At 44.7% G+C, this 19942-nt stretch overlaps 1 long non-coding RNA gene across 1 annotated transcript in view; it reads left to right on the top strand.

The window, feature by feature from the left end:
* The first annotated feature begins 377 nt into the window (after positions 1 to 377).
* Positions 378 to 19942, top strand: part of LOC138247302 (uncharacterized) — a 192487-nt gene continuing 172922 nt past the window's right edge. The window contains exon 1 of the long non-coding RNA XR_011194422.1: positions 378 to 570. This is a non-coding gene — a long non-coding RNA (uncharacterized lncRNA). The remainder of the gene's footprint in view (positions 571 to 19942) is intronic.

A 19942-nucleotide genomic window follows, 5' to 3' on the forward strand; every position in this document is an offset into this window, starting at 1 on the left:
TGTTGTCAGCTTCGGTGGCGCAGCTCTCTGTGCACCTCTGACAGTGTCCCTTTTCCTTTTGGGCGTCTATTGTTGATGCCTGGCATGTCCCTTTGCTATCTTTCGGTGATGTCCATCACTGCTGGGGCGTGTGGCGTTCTTTTCGGCGGTGGCGGTTGACGGACGCCAGTGGCTGCACAGGCCATGTGCGCTCTCCTAGTGCCTTGCGTGGCACTTAAGTCCATTTCTCAATGTTGCAGCTTGGCTGGGACCGCTGCCGTCTTCATCTTCACTGTGCAGCGTCGTACACGTCATTTCCATCTTCTGCGCCGTTTCCATCTGTGGGCATGCTGCTGGTCTTGCGCTGTCACTCTCTGGGCTGTTGCTGGCAACTTGCAGCTGCTTGTGCTTGTTTCCTGCTTTAAAATAGAAATAGGGTGCAATACCTATCTTTCGCCACTAGATGCCACTGTGGCATTTCTTTCCAGCTTGAAAGACAGTCTTTCTTCCTACCGGGCCTTGTTTGTCAAGCAGATGCCGGTGAGGAGCCATGCTGCAGGGAGGAGTTTGTCAGGCTGGTGGGGGCTGCAGGTAAGTGCAGTCTTCTTCTTTTTTCTTATCTCTTCATTTTTTTTCTTTCTTTTATTGTAATTTTTTTTTAGATACAGCCTCATGGTGAAGAGGCACACTCTTGCTATGGGGACCCCTTTGGGCAGTACACACATGTTTATTTCGAGCCTCGCGGTGTGGAGGCACGTATACTATGGTAGGGGTCAGCTGTGTTGGTGCAGGCTGTCGCAGGCCTGTGCTGCAAGCCCCCCCAGCATCTGACGTGGGTTTAGGTGGGGGGACGGTCCCCAGGCACTTTGCTTCTTCTTTGGTGCCTGTCAGCACCTCTCCGCGCGAGCGCAGCAGCATTCCCTCACTCTGAGGGCTGGGTTACCTTCCTGGGGGTGGAGGCGGGGGCGGCCAGGCCCCAGCCATTGGTTTATAATATTTCTTGGTGCGCGACCTTTTCCTTAATTCACGCTTCTGGCATGATCATTTGGAAGAGGGGGTGCGGCCCTGGGCATTTTTCTCCTAGTGCGTGACAGCACCATTGCCCTCCCACATTGCGGTAGCCTTCCCTAATGCTGAGGCAGTTTTTGATGACACAGGCGTGGGGGGGGGCGGCCTTGGGCATTACTCCAAACTTCTTTCAGTGTGCAATAACACCATCATGTTTGCGGCAACCACAGCCGTCCTGGCAGTGCCTGTGGCCGCCATACCTCCTGGTAAGTGCTTGTCGGGGTGGGGGGAACGGCCTGAACCGCTTTGTCTTGTGGGTGCGTTTTCGCACTGTAGCACTTCTATGTTCGCTGTCGCAGCCGTCTTCTCAGTGCTGCGGGCCACGTTGCTCAATGCCAGGGGGGCTTTCTTCATACCCCCGGGCTCACCTCATGCTCAGTGGAGTGCGGGATAGCGCTCCCGTTCCCATCCCTTCACGGGGTGGCATTCATGCTGGCAGCACATGCGGAGCTGCCTCGTGCACGGGCAACTCTTTCCCCTTTGAGCAACATCAAAGTTGCTGCCAGTGCCAACGTGGAGTTGTCAACCCTCGTCACCAATGTAGTGTTGGGGGCCCTAGGCTCTCATGCTACAAAATAAAATGACGCAGACACGGTAGTAGGGTTCTGTAAACTGGCCCTGGGCACGTGCGCTCTGCCCTTTTTATTGGCAGGGTCACCTGACTGGTGACGCCTGTGTTGGATGGGTGTGGGGTGTGAGTGTAAGGCCAGCCCTCAGCCGAGTGGCTGGTGAAACTCTAGAATGTGTCCCGCAGGACACTACACCCGGCACAGTGGGCGACCGTTCCTCATCTTTGCTGGGCCCTTAGCAGGTCTTTTGGAGGGCCTCTCTGTGGAAAAGGGGGCCTATTAGCACCCGTCTCAACCCCTCCGATCAAGGACTCCAATGTTCCGGCCACTGCTCAGTCTCCGCACTAGCTTTCTTGACCTGAAAGAGCCATCTTGAATTTGCCAGTAGAGTTGTGTCTTGAGCGCTCCCTTCACTCCATGTTCAACTCCTAGGGATCTCATCTCTCTGCAATCTGGTCTCCAGGCTTCCACAGTGGTGTGAGGCTACCAGTCAGGGGGTTCCACCATCTATTTATTCAGTATAATTACACAACTTCCAAGATTTCAGTATGAATATGTGTGACATTTCTATGTTTGGAGAATACCGAGGTGTAACATTTGCATACTTTGGGGGGTTATTCCAACTTTGGAGGAGGTGGTAATCCGTCCCAAATGTGACGGATTTACCACCAGCCGTATTACGAGTTCCATAGGATATAATGGACTCGTAATACGGCTGGTGGTATATCCGTCACTTTACCGTCACTTTTGGGACGGATTACCACTTCCTCCAAAGTTGGAATAACCCCCTTTGTGTGCGATACTTTGAGGGACACTATGGGCCTGATTCTAACTTTGGAGGACGGTGTTAAACCGTCCCAAAAGTGGCGGATATACCACCTACCGTATTACGAGTTCCATAGGATATAATGGACTCGTAATACGGTCGGTGGTATATCCGCCACTTTTGGGACGGTTTAACACCGTCCTCCAAAGTTAGAATCAGGCCCCAAATCACAAGCTATTGAACAAAAAACTATGCAGTTTCGCAGTTTCGAAAGGAGGTTTATGTAGTTCTGTGTTCACAATCAAAATAGCAAAACTAAATGTACCGGAATGCAATGGAAAACTGTGACAATGTGAACTACTCAGACCTGTTGCTGCCCAAGGTGCTCCCAGGCTATTTTATTCTTTGTGGAGCAAGTGAAGAAAACTTTTTCAGCCATTCATGTTTTGAACCCAGGATGGATGTTCTTCCCTGATACCTGTTTTCTAAAGAAAGGGCCATGCAAGGTCAAACCTATTGTATTTGCAAGTGCTTGTTTTGGGGATGCAGTCATGCTTTGACTTTAAAAAGTTGCTTCATTGTTATTGTCTTAATGTTCAAACTTTATAATTGTGAAGACTTTAAAGAAGCATTACATGCATGAGTCTCAAATAATTTGATGGTCGGAAACCAAGCAAGCTGAAGTTTGTTAAGGCGAAGTTCTGGCACTTCCGATTCTCAAAAGTCAGCTTTTCGGACAGGTACAAATAAAAGGATCTTGTAAAGCAGGATGTCTGCCTTTCAGAAGGTCCAAGCAGTTATAAGCAACTTGTCAAACTGTCTTATAATTTTATAACATAGACCACATACTTATGTCATTGAGATCCGACCAGGAAAGCATCCTACATTATTTCCTTTCACTTTTTCTTTCAAGTTCCTGACATGAGTGTTCCCCTTGCAGCAGCAGTTGTTGGCTGTCTGGATGCATTCCAGTAAGCACAGAAACAGGACCATAATTATTGGCAGATTTTTATCACTGCACAAGTGTTAGTTAACCTCTGTGTCGAGGGAGCTCACATGGCATGTCAATGCTGAGCAGCAGCTGGCGATGTGTCGTGCTGCAGTACGCTGCGTGCAGCCAGGCCTACGAGCTCAAGAAGGCTAAAGAAGGCTGCTCTTCACTTTAAATTCATTCTTTAATTTCAGTACCGAATACACCAACTGAGAAGGTGGGGTGTTTTATCTTATTTCTTAAGATCATACTGAATCCTCATGGTGGTCGGACTACTCATTTGAGTGGCACGAGGCGAACTCAGAGCACAGGACTTTAATTAGTGCCTTCATTGCTCCACTCTGATAGGGACACACAAATTCGGCCCTGCTCCTGTTCTGTATGGGCAGCACTTTCCTTCACTAGAGCTGTGTCAGTCTCTGAGATTCATACTGGGCGGACTGTGCACTTTATCTGGCATACACCCTCAATATTAAATCAGTCGGAGGGATGCTCCGAAAGTCCAGTCCAGCTGGCCTCTAGTGCCGATAAAATACGAGTGTTTTACAATGATGGTAGCCCAATGCTTAATTTGTAAATAAAAACGTGCCGGTGTCCAAAGCTCTCGTCTGAAACACAGGGCCGTTGCAATTAAATGTGTGAGCACGGAATACTGAGGCAGCGTAATTATGAAGCCATCTCGAGCCTCCTTAACCCATTTACAGCCACTCCCTGCATCTTCAACTCACTCTTGCAGCTTTCTGCGTTCTCCATTTGTGACGCTTTTTCGGTGTTCTCTTTCTCTGTCTTTCCCATATTTGTCTTTTGCTCGTAGTAAATGCTTCAGGCAGAAAAATAAGTGTCGGTGTCCTGCACCGGAAAACACCGGCTCAAATTCAGCACTGCCCACCAGTAATCATGTCTCTAAAGGATCTGGAAGTGCTCCTGTGTATCGCAGCATGGGGAAATCAATGGGCAGCGTGCATGAGGGCACTGGAGCGCAGTGAGCGTTCAAGTCGGCTTAACTTAACTATTGAAGTGATTGCATGTTCATGAACCTCACTATCCTTTTTTGTTAAATGGTACATTTGGTTTGAGTGCCTCACGTAAGTTGTTGTAGTGTACAAAGCGCCACAATAGCATCAAGAATTTTGATGCTATTGTACTAACGGTCGCCATGGTGTGCCGAATTATAAATGCGGGGCAACCATGGTGCAGTTAGGTGCCGTGGGGGGGGGGGCGGTTGGTCAGAAAAAGTGGTGCATCAGCGCTGATGCATCACTTTAAAAAAAAAAATGGGCCATGATGTCTTACTTACAGTATGTTTTATACAGCAGAATGTTTGCCTTTATGAGGAGTGAACAAAGGCAAAACATTGTTGTCTAAGGCTGTGTACGATTAGCTGCACTTTAAAGCTCAAGCAAAGACAAATACATTGCAAGTATGGACTGCCTTGTCTGACATTTACCACTACACGTTGCACGGGGTGGGAATGCACTGGAAACGTTTATGAAAAATGTGTACCTCTACCTTTAGGGGAAGAATAATTGAACTGAACAACACTTCATCAAAATATCAGTTTCACCAACCTGTGAAACTGTTCTCAATTATATACATTCTTGTGGCCTGCAACAGCCATAAATGTGCTTTGGAAGGTTCCAAATTACCTATCACAGTCCTCATTCTGGTGCCTGGTGGCACAGGTTCTTGTTGCAATGTTGACAGCAGAAAAAGATACACAAAAACTGAAGTCTCACAGAAGTCAACACAAATTTGCTAATGTTCACACCAGAGAAATCTTTAGGAAAAATAATGTTCATCAAAGAATAACTGTGCTGGCTGAATGCAAATCATATATTCGTGCAACGTACCACCAAAGACCCAGGGACTTCATGTCTTGAACAAACTAAAATACAGTCAGTGGAATTACAGGCAGGTCACAGGAGACACATATCCACCTGTCTTTGATTTTTGCTCTAATTACAGAGAACAAGCTAGGCTAAGAGCGAGAGAGTACTGTCTGACAGAAGGCATGGATGTGCAAGGACACACGAATTAATTATTCCATCTCGGTTATTCTTGCAAAACAGAATTAATCTTATCTATACCGTTCATATTATGTATTTAATCCTGCTTAGCCATAGCCTCAGATACAAATCAGGCTGGCTTCGTCAAATATACTTCAGGCATCTTTATTTGATGAACTTTTGGAATAAATGCACATCATTACTGCATCATCAATACCAGTTTCAAGTTCATAACAAAGTAATGCACACGGTGTTGCGAGCGCGATGTACCTCTAAGAATCTGCAACTCAATGATGTGCCCAGAATGTTGGGTCGGTCTGGGACGGTTTTAACCTCAAACCACAAGGCATTGTGTGCAAGAAACAACGTGCAAAATAGCATCTCAAAATAGAGCCAAATAAGAGAAGGACTGAAGCAAGTGAGTCCTAGAGCAGAATTTAGAAAAAAATGAAGGTTTATTAAAATATTAAAAAGATACAATACAGAAATAGTAAAGTGCAGATGCAAAATCTCATTTAAGTGCATAGAGTCATTGCCATGAATGCTCTCAGGAACAGGAAGAATTCCGAATATTATTCAAAATTAAAAGTAGGCTAAGTCTCAAACGTACTGCAAAATCAGTAAGAAATTGGGCAGCATTGCTGGTAGAAGCCAAAGTGTCTCCCGGACATTCTGACTCACTCCCAGACACAGGAGTTTATACAGTCATTTCCTCCATAAGAAACAATAAGAAATGAAAAGCTATCATGGTGTGAACAAACAATTACAGTATAAACAAATCAAATTACAGAGTTATAAATCGTCATTTTACTCTACCACCTTACCACTAACCCACTACAGAATATTGATTCAGTCCCTCTGACCTAATGTCATCCAGAGGTGTCATAACAAAATAGTTACATAAACAACAGTGACCCATAGTGAATGAATGTAATACTGTGTACAGTTGGTCATCTAGCAGGCTTTCTTTGAGATCAGTGCCATCCACTAATATACAAATCCACATCTGACTGCACATAGTCTTGAGAAGAAATATACACAGAGAATAAACACAATGTTGGGATCTCCATTTTGTACAAGATGGCCTTGAGGCCTAATGTAGGCCTAGCTTGCGTAAGCCAGAAAAGCACACTTTAACATGCCATAGTAAGTTTGTTTAATTTGGATTAGCTCCATGTCAGTAAATACAAGTGAACTCAAGTGTATATTAAACGGTTTGCACACTATTAATAATGCACATTTTTGATTAAATGCACAAAAGTGTCAAATCTGTCTCAGGGAAAGAATCAGAAATTGAACAGTGATGCAGCAGGATGGCCATGCATCCTAATGCAAGCAGTAGAAAATGAGCCCATCACCAGCTAGTCAGTAAAATGCTATCAAAATTGAAGTGCAGTGGAGTCCACAGAAACCTGGGCCCTGTGCCACTTCACCTGCTAGACACTGCTCAATACCTTTGAACTGGATTCACGTTTTCAAAGCTTCCAAACTGTCCATCGAGAGAAAATACAGCCAGAAAAAGGTTATTACAAAAAGTTGTGAACACACATTTACCCAGATCTAGTCTTATATTGCAACTGTGATAATATTTGTCCTGATACACTGCTGCAAACATTGTCTCTCAGAATGCTCTCACCCATGATCCTGTAGCAATAGGTTTAATATCTCTACAGTGTCCCTCTTCTACATATTTGATGTTTATGCCTCATTCAACATAGTTATGGAGGATGATAAACAGATACCGCTTCTCCAGTAGCATGTTGCCTTCAGTAAGTAAAGACTCATGGACAACAGAAGAGCTTTTGTCTTAATGTCTTAAAACTGAGAGCAACCTAATGGATTTTTTGATTTTTTTCTAGCATGTGTCTGGTCAGTGTTGTTGCTGGCCTGTGTTGTCTCACCCATCTGGGCATCCGAGCTCTGCAGTACCTTGCATAGTTCCATGATTACTGGGGGGGGGGTCACAAAACTCATGCAAGAAGTCTACCGCTGCAAGCAGCTGTCTTTGCCGGGCAGAGAAAGACTCAGATCTGAAATGTGGGTCAGCGTCCTGACCAAAACAGCCAGTCTCTATGGGTGGTCTCCACACCAACCAACAAATCAGTAATCCTAAGGTTTTGTGAAAAACTGATTGCTCCTTCATCTACCATAATACTAGCACTGGTGTCTTGAATTGATTACTATATGCTAACCTTTCAGACAAATAACTGGAATTCAGAATCATGTTACTCAATCCACATGAATGTTAATACACTCTTGCCATATACCAGCTTTTCTTATTGCATTCCAGTAATTTTTTGTCCATCGAAAACACAATTAAAACTACACATAGGCTATTATTTAGACTTTAGATGATGCAGGACACCCTCAAAAATGCAACAGATATATTTGGAGTGCATAAGACCTGTAATAAATCTGAATATGGCATATAAAACATCTACCACTTTGGGGGCTGTGCCACATTGGCCGAACAATAAATAAGGCCCTTAGTCCACAATTCTCTCAATTGTCAGGCCTATCATACCTCAAAGAGTCATTACCAGTCCCACCAGTGATGGAGATTAACCTTGATGAATCTACCATTGGTTCATTCCTATGTACTGAACAGAACCTTCCACTTTCAAGGATATATTCTCTATAACGCCTTACCCCTATAGCTAAGACTCATAGAGTATTAGCTAAGATTAAAAAAAGAAAATCCATACTACCCATGGCTATCAATTTTCACCTAGACACCAACACTCCATTCTGCTTCTTCAATAGAGGCAGCCTGTCATTATGGTCAGAGGGCCACCATGATTTTGCAAAGCATGCTCAGCATCAACGAGACTGGTCAAAGGTCTGACTTACAGACACTCATCATGTCAGGTTCAGGCAGGCCTGGTGCTGTTTCATGCTCTAAATGGGCAGACACCTGGCAGTCTGAGCCAAGCATTGCGAAGCTGAAGGTTTCTGAGCACTAAGCACATGACGTCATCAGCCAGGCAAAGACGTGTGATGACGGGGAGCATCACTGATAAATCGTCTTGTGTTTATGAAAGGTATAATCAAGTAGGAGCCTTTGGGCTGTACCCTACGGCTACTGGATATAATATATATGGATCTTTGTATGTGGATAGTATTTTGCTATCCTTGTATCTTTACAACACTTAAGTAATTCGTAATAAATGATGCACCTGTCCAACCCATTGATTGTGACTGTATAAAAAATATTCAGTGGCATTGCTCAGTGTGTCTCTAAGTTTATTCTGGAGGAGTCACTGCTTTAAATAAATGGTAGCCATTTTCATCGATGTCGAGAGAAATAATGCAGTGAATAACTGCAGACACCATTTATACCCTCTCAAAACACAGGCGGACCTCACCTGACAATGCACTACTCTGTGCCTTCAATGAATTCCCAAATATGATCTCACCTTTGAGATGAGCTTTACAAAAAGCATGTGGTTTAATTTGCTACAACTATTCGTTAACCCTGAACAAACTTTAGGGACCTGAACTTCTCTTTAACTTCTCAGAGAAACGTGTGCGCGGGGTTGTGTATTTTTATGCTCAATTAATTTTCTTTCATTCTGTCGTTCCTAGACTTGGGAGCACAAAAGCCATTTTAAAATTCATCTGTAACAAATGTGACAGAAAATCAATCATCACAAATTAGAGTAAGAGGTCACTGAGGAAATAGATTAAGGCAGCTGCTGAAGTAGATAGCACAACAGTGTCTCGTGTTCTTACGATTTAATTTCTTGCCAGTTAATAATGGTCTGGGAATTGAATTCACAAGACTTTGCATTTTACTCTTGTAGTCCCCTTTAGAAAATCATGTCTAGTTCTTGCTAATGGACCAAAATTCACTGGATTCCCAGTTTCCCCCAAGTGGAATTCTTCCCTCACCCATCCCATTCAAATCAATGTACACAGTGCTGGAGTCTTTTCGTCTTTCGCAGGAATCAGTGCATGATGAGGTCAAGGGATCTTTGGAACCAGCAAAAGGGTGTGGTAGAACCAAACAACACATTTCAATACAAACTAATGTCATTACACAGCATGACCCTTGTGGCAATACAAGGAAAACTCTAGTCAACAATTAAGTTAAGGAGCTTTATTAGGAGCCTAAGCTCAAAATCATGTAGACAATCCTCAAGACAAAGTTATAAACATTCAGGCCCATATTTATACTTTTTGACGCTAAACTGCGCTAACGCAGTTTAGCGTCAAAAAATTTAGCGCCGTCTAACGCCATTCTGAAGCGCCATGCGGGCGCCGTATTTATGGAATGGCGTTAGCCGGCGCAAGCAGACCGGCGCTGCCTGGTGTGCGTGGAAAAAAACCACGTAGACCAGGCAGCGCCGGCGTTGGGAAAAAATGACGTTAGGGCGTCTTAAAATGGGGCAAGTCAGGTTGAGGCAAAAAAATCGCCTCAACCCGATTTGCGCCATTTTTTTACGACGCCCAGACGCCATTTCATGACTCCTGTCTTAGTAAAGACAGGAGTCATGCCCCTTGCCCAATGGCCATGCCCAGGGGACTTGTGTCCCCTGGGCATGGTCATTGGGCATAGTGGCATGTAGGGGGGCACAAATAAGGCCCCCCTATGCCACCCAAAAAAAATAAAAAAATATAAAAAATTATACTTACCTGAACTTACCTGAATGTCCCTGGGGTGGGTCCCTCCATCCTTGGGTGTCCTCCTGGGGTGGGCAGGGGTGGCAGGGGGGGTCCCTGGGGGCAGGGGAGGGCACCTGTGGGCTCATTTTGAGCCCACAGGCCCCTTAACGCCTACCCTGACCCAGGCGTTAAATAGTGGCGCAAATGCGGGGTTTTTTGACCCGCCACCTCCCGGGCGTGATTTTTGCCCGGGAGTATAAATACGACGCATTTGCGTCGCCGTCATTTTTTTAGACGGGAACGCCTTCCTTGCATCTCATTAACGCAAGGAAGGCGTTCACGCAAAAAAATGACGCTATTTGCCCATACTTTGGCGCTAGACGCGTCTAACGCCAAAGTATAAATATGGCGTTCGTTTTGCGCCGAATTTGCGTCGAAAAAAACGACGCAAATTCGGCGCAAACGGAGTATAAATACGGGCCTCAGTATCTCCAAGGTGGCGAAACAGGCTAAGGCAAAATAACATTAACTTAAGTAGGCATTCAATAAAGTCAACACAGAACATCAGTAAAATGATCTGGTGGATAGAAAAGAAACGTTGCTCAGTTTTAACAAGCATAAAAGCAATATAGATCACCTGAATACAGATCTCTGGGTAAGGGTAAACCCTTTGAATTAGCCAATCAGGGATTAACATCGCCTGGGCAGAACACATGTAGGCAAAACACAAAAAGCACAAAAAGGGAAAAAAAGAACTTTTGAAAAGGAAATCTTGGGCATCGGGTCATTAACTAGAGCGGGCAAAAGGTAAGTAAAAAAGAAAGAAAGGCATTGCCATTTAGAAGCTCAGTCAGGAGCCTTCTGCTTGGGGTCAAGGGAACAATCTCTACATCTCAGCAAGGCATTTCAGAGGAGCAAAGACAGAGAAGGCAGTACCTCTTGGAGTCCAAGGGGTTAAGCATACAGAAATGTAGATTCTTCTTCTGCTCCAAGCACAATTGGGGAACGGTAGAACAAAGTTTATAGGGTAAGCTGATTTGTTGAACTGTCAGTCGACCTGACGTTGAAGGGGCAACATCCAATAGAAATCAATCATTTGACTCCAACTTAAAACATCTCTATGTTTTGCCAAGTCTGTCATGAGAACAGTGTCCATCAGTAAACTTCCATGCAAGGTTGAAACAAATGTTTAAATTGCTAGTTCACAGTCCAGGATGTTCCTTATTCAAGGTCTAATTTACTAACTATGTGTAAGACAATAGATATCTATGAACAAAACTAATCTTCTCCTGGGAACAAAATCTAAAAAAAAAAGTACACATTAGCAAAATGACCTGACATATTCTGCACAGTCTCGAAATACAGGGCCTAGCAGATCTCACTTAGACTAATGCACATGAATTAAGACAGCACATTAATCATTCAGACAATACATGTTATATTAAGCAAACTAATAAATTCGACATTAACAAATCTTCATTAACATTCATGTTGCAATAACTTTAAAATGAAATAACTTTGTTAATACATTTTCATTAGCGTAGCACAGTACTGCATTTCTCTATATTTGCACATCAATTTAAAACACTAATTATTAGAAATTCAATATTGTCTCAATGCAGACTATTGGTTTAGACACTACAATATAACAGAATGTCAGATTACTTCTTCAAACATGCACTTTTATTACAATACCACATAGGTTTTAGCGTCTAGTCTAGAGTGAATACACACTGACATGACTTCTTAGTGCATGTCTTTGCAGTCAAACTATTAGTACTTAGATTATCATGACACATACATTGTCATGTATAGATGATCATTGTGACATGGTGGACAGTAGTAAGATTTCTGCTACATCAGTCCCCCTCTGATGGCGAATCCAGCCATCACAAAATACTCCAACTCTTACTTTCAAGGTAACACCTCAAAATCAGAGGTCAATCCAGGCAAGTTCTTCTCGAATCCTCCAAATGCTTTATGTTACTATAGTATATGCTCCTCCCAGTCTCCATCTTAATTTTCTCCTTTTTCCACTTACTCTTGGCTCTTTTCTCTTTTCTCTTTCAGCTTATTGAACAATTTGTAAAGACCAACTGCAACTAGGGCACACAAAGCCATTATCAGTAGCCGTCTCAAGATGGTTCCAACAATTCCTCCCCCTAAACTTTCAAACCATGTTATAATCACTGAAAAACTGTTAACAATTACTCCCAAGCACCTATCACTGTTAACTGTTTCAGGTCCTGTCTCATGTTTGTCAGATTGCAAAATACTTTCTTATCTCCTTACTGTTATCAGAAATATAAGTGCAACACTATTGGGCTTGCATTATTTTGCAAACTCTGCATTCTTTTGCGAGAAGAATGTCTAACACAAGTCAATTTTGTAAAACCCTTAATATTATGGCAACTATTTCTATGTCCATTAATAATATGGCACCTGTAGTGCCTGTAGATAACTTATCTACTATAGTTGAAACCTTCCTTATCTTGAGATCATTCACGATAACACCTACAGATAGAATTATGGTACTAAAATATCTTGTAAATCTCTGACGCAGTAGCACCTCTTTTAACTCTGGTGTTTGATTGGGGGGCGGAGCTTGCCCAGCTACAAGATGGCCACGTTGTAGTAAAGCTCCACCAGCCACAGTAAAATCCTTCCATAATCCTACATGTCACATTCGAATTATGCCACCAGGTGTGGTGCCAAGGACAGCTACGAGGAGGGGGCGCGTGCGGATGCCCTTTTTCCCCGGAAAAAAAGTACGAACGGGAGCCCTGTAGTGTGCGAGATGCGCTGGCGGCTAGCCGAGAGCTGGACGCGTGGTGGGCCGCATGTGCGGACAGGAGCGGCCCCGGAGGAAGGACGATCGGAGACAAGAGCCCGGAGCGGTAGAGAGAGATGGAGCAGCTCTTGTGCCCCGCGGCAGCGGGTGGCCTCAGCGCCGAATCTTGGACACGTGTGACGGAGGGCGGTGAGGAGGGCCGGCGGGTGTTGCAAGAGTGCACCGGTGGCACGAGTGCGCTTGAGAAACACGGTGCGTGGATGCAGGTGGGCACCCCCTCAAGTCAAAGAAGGCCTTTTGGGGAAAATTTGAAGCGGCACATTAGGGGCGACGGAGAACGCTGGGGTAGATGGCGTAGTGAAACGGGGTGATTGCATCCAACATCAGTAATCATCAACGCGCAGCGCCATCCATCGTGGGGCGGGGTGCGCTGGTAGCGCGTGCCTTTTGGAACCGCGAGGAGAATCTCCACGACACCTAAAACATGGGCAAGACATACAAAACGCAAGCCCGGCTGCAATTTGAGCGACGGAAGATGCAGGGCTCAGCAGGAGATGGAACAGTGACGGACTCAGAGAAAGGCCCGGAGGGCACTCCTGGGGAAGAACAGGACTTAAGGCAGCTCCTAGCTTCAATGCAGCACAGTCTTAAGCAGATAGACAGGAAGATCGACGCCCTCGCTTACCGAATGGACAGAATGTATGAATGCATAGATAAGCACGCGGAGCGATTAGATCATGTGGAGAATAGGGTGTCAGCGACTGAAGACGGGCAAACTGAACTAACAGGCGGCCAAATGAAACTCAGCAAAGAACTAGGAGCGCTGAAGCTAAAGGTGGAGGACATGGAAGCCCGGTCCAGAAGGAATACTCTATGAATAGTGGGCCTGGTAGAGTCCACTGCGATTACCAACATGGAAAGCTACATTGAACAATTACTGGTGCAACTACTGGGTCGTACTACCTTTTCGGACCTATTTGTAGTAGAGAGAGCGCACAGATCCTTAGCAGCTCGCCCGCCTCCGGGGGCCCCTCCGCGCCCCATCATCGCCAGGTTATTTAACTTTAGGGACCGCGATGCTGCCCTATGTCGCGCAAGAGAACTTAAACAGTTGTAATATGAGGGGGCGACGTTGTCGATATACCCGGACTTTACAGTACAGGTACAGGAGGCGAGGAGAAAATTCAATGTGGGACGAAAAAACAATTACGGTCCATGCACCTGGAGTACAGAATGCTCTACCCAGCAAAATTGAGAGTTGATGTGGGTGGAAGTCCGATTTGTTTCACAGACCCTAAAAAACAGGAACAATTTATGAAGCGCAGGAAGGCGAACAACGATGCTGAAGCTGCCGCAGATGAGGACATGTAGGTAGCGATAAGAGGGTGGTGTTTCCACTACCACTGTCATCTTCGATACACTATCAAACCTGCAGAAGATGGAGTTCTTGTGATACAATGGAACAGAGAGATCACATGTACGCATTATGGGCGCATTATGAGAGCAAAAAGTGACATGATTACTCACTAGCATAGGTGGCTGGCACGCTAACACACAAAGACAAGGCAGGGTAACATCCGCCGTGAAGTGTGCTCCACTTATACCTCAGAAAAAGGGAGGTGTGGTTTTGGGTGGGTGGAGGGGAGAGACGAAGTTGGGTAAGGGATTGGTAAGATGGGCAAGTTGGGGTATTGCCTATCGTGGGAGGTGGGCGGGATGGCAGTGGGATGTGTGGGGACAGTTATTTGAGTACATACTCTTACACAAAGATATAGAGCTGCAAATTTACAACACAGGTAGGATTAATACTGTACTGCACAATAATAGAGAAGACAAACCTCTACACACACACTTCCCAACATAAATAAAGATCGCAAACAGCTTCGATTGATCACCTGGAACGTTCGGGGCCTCAATGACGCATAGAAGACTCGTAAGGTAATTGCGTATCTACGTAATCATAAGGTAGATATAGCCATTTTGCAGGAGACACACTTGGCCCCAAATAGCCCTATGCTTACGTCTCGGAGATTGCAGAGACAATTTGTTGCGGCAGTATACACCTCACATTCCAGAGGTGTGCTGATCTGGGCATCAAAAGAAACGGATATTGGTCTCTCCTTGGTGGCAGCGGACCCAGGAGGGCGATATGTGGTGGCACGTTGTACTGTGCGAACATTCACATTCTTACTGACAGGCATATACGGCCCCAATTATGAAGACCCCCTATTTTATCGAGAATTGGCACTCAAGGCAGACTCCTGGGAGGGCAACCACAACTCTGGTGCGGTGACTTCAACTGTACATTAGACCCAGTACTGGACAGGTCGGGGGTGGCTCGCAGGCCGGTGGCGGCGGCACACAAGATATCACGTCTAGCCGCCGAACTGGATATGGTAGACCTGTGGCGAGATAGACACCCTGAGAGAGGAGGCTATACACACTATTCAGCTGCGCACAATCTGCACACGCATATAGATTTTTGGCTAGTGGCCCGCCGGTTCCTGAGCAACCTGACCCCGGAAGCTCCTTGGCCTTGAACATATTCAGACCACTCCCCAGTACCAATACTGTTGACAACTGGAACGATAATGGCCCCTCCGTTTTCGTGGAGGTTTCCTCCCTTTTCGCTTTTAGACACTGTCTTTAAGGCCGAATTGGCCTCAGAGATCACAGAGTTCTTTCGGATTAATGAGGGATCCGTTCCTGAGGTAGGCACAGTATGGGAAACCTTTAAGGTGTACATTAGAGGGATTACCATAACCAAACATGCGGGGGTGCTTCGATCGATAAGGCGGCGGCTCCAACTACTAGAAAGCGACTTATCACAACTGGAGCGAGACCACAGTGACACTGCAGACGCCAACGTGTTGAGCCAAATTCATGCTAAGATACAAGAATACCAGGAGACAGCTCATACAGAAATACAACACCTGGGTAAATACACCACAGCCCGAGTATACGGGGAGGGAGAAAGACCGGGGGCAGTGCTGGCGGGTTTGGTACGTCCCCAGCAAGGCAAAAATACAATTGAAACCATACAGACTGAGGGGGGAGAGGAAATAAGAGATCCTGAACGTATAGCTGATAGATTCCGAGAATACTATCAATCATTATACTCTTCCAGGGTAAACCCAAACTCGGATGCAATAACAGACTACCTCATACATATCACTATGCCAAGACTGACACAGGAGGATAGGGAAGCTCTCAGTGCACCTTTGACTCTAGGCAAGATTACGAAGGCACTGGGGGGTATGGCGGAGGGAAAGGTTCCTGGTCCAGATGGGCTGACAGTGTACTTCTACAAAGCATATCAACACCTGTTACTCCCAAAGTTAAAAGATGTATATGATGAAATGGTATAGAAAGGTAGCATGCCCCCATCAATGAGAGAAGCAATGATAATTGCCCTGCTCAAACCGGGTAAGCCCCGTGGAAACTGCTCCTCCTATATGCCATTGTCACTGTTAAATGTAGATGTAAAAAAAATTGCCCGGATTTTGGCTGATCGCTTGGCTGGAGTGTTGCCACATCTGATTCGACCTGAGCAAGCTGGTTTTGTCCCCGGCTGCAATCTGTCCATGAATCTTCTCACATTATTTGGCACAATCCAAAATATTAACGCGGAATTGAGGGCAGTGGTAGTCTTCCTGGATGCCGAAAAGGCGTTCGACTTGGTAGAATGGGAGTCTTTGAGGGCGACTTTGCGCCGATTTGGGGTAGGCGACACCTTCCTTCAACTGATCTTTACATTGTATAGTGACCCCCGAGCCAGAGTTTGCGCCAACGGTATGGTGATGGAATCGTATGGGGTTACGAGGGGTACCAGACAGGGTTGCCAGTTGTCTCCCCTGTTAAATGCATTGGTGGCAGAGCCCCTGGCGTGCGCATTAAGAGAGTACCATGGGCACCGGAGTCTCAGATTTCAAAATTACACCCTTGTTTTCTTTCCGTATGCAGACGATAAATCCTGAGCGTAATGTCGCCCCAATACTTCGAGAAATCATCAAATTTGGCTCTCTGTCAGGGCTAGTAATAAATTGGAATAAGTCCATCGTGTTTCCCTTGACTCCAGTAACAAAGCAGGTCGATGTACACTTCCCGCTAGGGTGGGAGGCGAACACTGTCAGATATTTGGGGATACAGGTACATACTGACCCTAAGAGAGTGATAGAGGATAATTTTGAAACTGCATTGAAAAAATTGTCGATGGATGTGGAGAGGTGGATCAAACTACTGTTGTCATTACTTGGACCCATAGCGCTGATGAAAATAGTGGTTTTACCGCGCTTTTTATTCCTGTTTCAAAATATACCGATAGTCCTGCGAAGACATATTTTGCCGCTTTGAAAACGTTATTAATTAAATTGGCATGGGCGAACAAGGTACCTCGTGTGAATTGGCGAACTCTGACGCTCCCATATGAGATGGGGGGCCTGGGCGCCCCAGACCTTGAGATATATTACATAGTAGCGCTTGCAGCAGTGGTGAAGGACTGGATTCATGGGACAGGAGAGACCCCGTGGCTAAGGATTGAGAGGGAGTTGGCTGCCCCAGAGCAGCTGAGTAGTAGGTTGTTCCACACACCCCATAGACGAAATAAGGAATTTGCATCCATAAATTCGGTCACGCGTACATGGCATGAACTCATTAGCAAGCAGGGACTAGTATTATTATATTCTCTGCATGTCCCGGTAGAGTGCTGTGCCTGGTTCCCTCCTGGGAGAGACCGTAGTTTGGTGCAATCCATGCGTGAAATAGGCATTGACAAGATGGGGGACATCTTCGAAGAGGGCATAGTGATGACCTGGGACGTAATAGCAAGAGATACGGAGACCACAACTTCCTTGCACCGATATCAGTATCACAGGGTGAGACACGCTCTGACGGAATTGATGGGAGACGGTATGCAAGATCCCCCGGAGGTACATGCTCTCTCGGTGGTACTGTTGGGAAAACAGCCTCACCGACTGATTTCTTGTCTCTATGCACTTGTTCAGAGGTCAAGGGAGCGAGAGTTATTGAGAGCTCGTCTGGAATGGCAGAGAGAGCTGGAGCTGCAGGTCTCAGATGTACAGTGGCGATACTGCTGCTCTAGAAAGCGTTCCATATCCTTGAACGGCCGACACCGTCTAATACATTTTAACTATGTGAATAGAGTCTATTATACCCCCCTGCGACTCTATCAATATGGTTTACGAGAGACAGCTAATTGTCCCAGATGTGGAGAGGAACGGGCTGGATTCTTACACATGTCTTGGGGGTGTGGGGGGGTGCATGCAGGGGAGTGACACAGGAACTAAACAATATTGCTGGAGTGCAGATGACCTGTGAGCCGCTGACAGCACTTTTGGGCTGGGATAAACAATTAGCAGTGCAAAGTCGCAGGCTAGTGGCAATGGGGTTCCTATTGGCCAAACGGCGGATAGCAATGCGATGGGATTGCGGGCCAGTCCCTACAGTACAAGAGTGGCCTAGAGATATGGCATATTGTAACACACAGTCAGACAACTATAACGAGATGCTCCCCCCTGCCACTAGGTCGAAGAAATACTGGGAGGCCTATAGCCGCTACCTTGTTGGAAAGGAAACAAGAGAACCAGAAACAGGAGAGACATTCTGATAGGGCGTAGTAAAATTGAATCACACAAACATATGTAGTAATTGTGGCTAGATTAACGACCCGATGTTTCAGGGCAGGGTGGAAATGTGTAGTACTGTTTACTGTATGCGACCTCCTAAAGTACATCAAGTGATTGATATGTTTGCAGCAAGATGAATACATTGTTATGTTGTAAATTACTATATTAAAATATAAATAAAGATTTTAAAAAAAAAATAATAATAATCTGGTGTTTGATTTCTCACTCCACACTGGATCATTAAAATGGTCCACATGATAAATCTTTGGAAAAACTACTCCCAGGTAACATATACCATACCAGTATTCTGCAGCATGTAATAGGCGTTCTTTCCACATATGAAATAAACACCTGGTATAGCGAAGTCTTATCTAGCTAACATACATGTCCAAACACTCTTAAACAAAAGCACATGACTACATTCGCTAGTCCCTACAATAAATGTTTCAGTCTTTGATCTGGGTCTGTTTACACATAATTCCACTACATGTTGCCATTAAACAATTAGGAAAAATGATTTCCAGCCACTGATTGTGTTTCACCTTTTCCCCAATTTTGTAAAACTATTCTCTTTTGTTATTGTAGAGGTCATAGCTCTTCTCTATTCTACCACTTGTCCAATTAATTCCTTCTATACTGGGTAGGAATATAAGTAAAATTACTGTTATGAGGGTAAACTGTATCAAAGGTCAATGTAAGTTGAAGGAAACCTCCCACACTGTCATTTTTTCACTTTTACAATGTTGCTCAAAATTTTCATAATTGGAACAATTGAAGACACCGGTCATGATTTGAGTAATAATACTGATAATACTCCTGTTGATTCAAAAGTGTTAATAACAGACTACGGAAATTTCATATGTTAGGGGTAAATTATAATAGGTTACACCTTCAATTACTGATGAGGGTGTGTATACATAATAATCTCTAACCTTCATGGTATCTATATGATCATATAAAAACGTATAATAAACATTTGCAGATAAATCTCCTCTAGAACCATCAGTGTGTAAATATTTCTCATCATTGTATAGGGGATTTTGATCTGCTACAGCATTTGCTATGCTTGGGCACTTGTAGATTGGACCATCTCTGAATCACTTGTTCTGCGTAGGCTCATTCCAATGAGCAATATAATCATAATAACTGTCACAAAATCTATACATATGTGTTTATACTCACTACCTGTATTTCTATTCGACTCCATGAGTCCTCTAGTTTCAGACCAAAATGTGAATTCAAAAATGCAAAGCAGCTTTAATGTTTTACTATCTCTTTTCAAGCCTTTTTATTTATGAGTGGAGCAAAACTGAAAATTAGTCTCTTCAAGTTCAAATTATTGACAATAGTTTCCATTATCTTCTAGAAAGTTCATCAAGTATTTCTCTACTTGCAACTGTTCAAAAAGGTCAAATGTCTCTAATAAAAGCACAGCTCGTTATCACTAAAAATCACTTCCAAAATGTAACTTCTTCGTTCATCAATCGGCAATGAGGCTTCAAATTTCAGCTCCACCGCAATT

Source organism: Pleurodeles waltl, chromosome 7, assembly GCF_031143425.1.
Source record: "Pleurodeles waltl isolate 20211129_DDA chromosome 7, aPleWal1.hap1.20221129, whole genome shotgun sequence".
Taxonomy (NCBI): domain Eukaryota; kingdom Metazoa; phylum Chordata; class Amphibia; order Caudata; family Salamandridae; genus Pleurodeles; species Pleurodeles waltl.